This window comes from Myotis davidii, unplaced genomic scaffold, assembly GCF_000327345.1.
Source record: "Myotis davidii unplaced genomic scaffold, ASM32734v1 scaffold2270, whole genome shotgun sequence".
Taxonomy (NCBI): domain Eukaryota; kingdom Metazoa; phylum Chordata; class Mammalia; order Chiroptera; family Vespertilionidae; genus Myotis; species Myotis davidii.
In genome coordinates this window covers 195,644-197,452 of record NW_006281936.1, presented here as the reverse complement: position 1 = coordinate 197,452, position 1,809 = coordinate 195,644, and positions in this window count along the sequence as shown.

Sequence of the window (1,809 nt, the reverse complement as noted above, 5' to 3'; positions counted from 1 at the left end):
CCCGGTCAGGGCACATGCGTGGGTTGGTGCTCAATCCCCAGTTGGAGGCATGTAGAAGGCAGCCAATGGATGATTCTCATCACTGATGTTTCCATCTCTCTCTCCCTCTCTCTCTCTCTTCCTTTCTGAAATCAATAAAATTATTAATATATGTTAATCCTTACCCAAGGATTTTTTCCCCAAGGATTTTTAGACAGAGGGAGAAAGGGAGGAAGGAAGAGAGAGAAAGAAACATCCATGTGAGAGAGACACAGCAATTGATGTCTCCTTGCACTCACCCTGACCGGCACTGGGATTGAATTAGCAAACCAGGTATGTGCCCTTGACAGGGAATTGAACTTGAGACCCTTTGGTGGGCGGACCAACACTAACCACTGAGTCAGGGCTATTTTTTTGTGTCTTTTTTCTCCTTTTTTAAAAATATATTTTACTGATTTTTACAGAGAAGAAGGGAGAGGGATATTTAGGAACATCCATGAGAGAGAAACATCAATCAGCTGCCTCCAACACACCCCCTACTGGGGATGTGCCCCCAACCAAGGTACATGCCCTTGACTGGGATTGAACCTGGGACCCTTCAGTCTGTAGGCCGACACTCTATCCACTGAGCCAAACCGGTAGGGCTTCCTTTTTTATGCTTGCTTTTTTTGTTTTGTACTCAAGCTTTAGACTAGTGGTCAGAAAGCAACACTTGGCAGTCCTCCACCTATTGGTCTGGGAAGATCGTCCTCAGCAGGTCGGAAGCTTGTGGAGGACTCACACTCAGAACTCATAAAAGGTGTGAGCGGAATTCCCAAAGTTCATTATGAGCAAGATGACAATATGGGAGATGTTTTTAGAAAAGAAGACGGAATCCTTTCTGGTACAGTTAAATATATATTGTGTACCAGGGAGTAATTGATTACAATAAACAGCATCAGAATATCGGGTTACCTCCAAGACATTAAAAAAAAACCACTCTGACTTCAGACTTTGTGCCAACATTGGAGATCACTGGGGACAAAGTTAAAATAACTAGGGTTGCAGAACAGAATTTGAACTCTGACAAAGTAAAAATAAGCTACGAAAGCACAAGATGAGAGGAAGTAAATAGAATCTTTCTCTGATGTTTTACAATTCCTTCAATTTGACTTCAGTTTTTTTTTCTATTAATTTCAAATTAAAGTAAACCTAATTTGTTAAAAAAATATGCATAATATCTGATGAGCCCTGTAGTAGTCAAGTATTATCAAGTATTAATACTTATATATATAATATAGCATTGTGTGTATGTATAAAAAGATGCCTAGAGTGATGTTAATCTACTGGCTATTTCAGGTTGGTGAGATTTGGCATATAATTTATTGCACTCTTGCATATGCCTTTTCTTTTCCTATTTGTTTATTTTTTTATTTATTTCATAGAGAAAGGAAGAGTGATAGAAACATCAATGATGAGAGAGAATCACTGATCAGCTACCTCCTGCACAACCCACACTGAGGATTGAGCCCACAAGCCGGGCATGTGTCCTGACTGGGAATGGAACTGTGAACTCTGGGTTCATAGGTTGAGCCATGCCAACCCGGCATCCTTCCCCCTTTATTATTATTTTTTTAATTTATTTTCCCTTTATTGATTAAGATATTACAAATGTGACCTTATCCCCCCAATGTCCTCTCATCCCCCAATCCTGCCCTCACCCTCACCCCCTGTTGTCCACATCCATGGCTTATGCTTATATGCATGCATACAAGTCCTTTGATCTCTCCCCCTGACCCCCACCCTCCCCTGTCTACCCTCTGAGGTTTGCTAGTCTGATCGATGCTTATC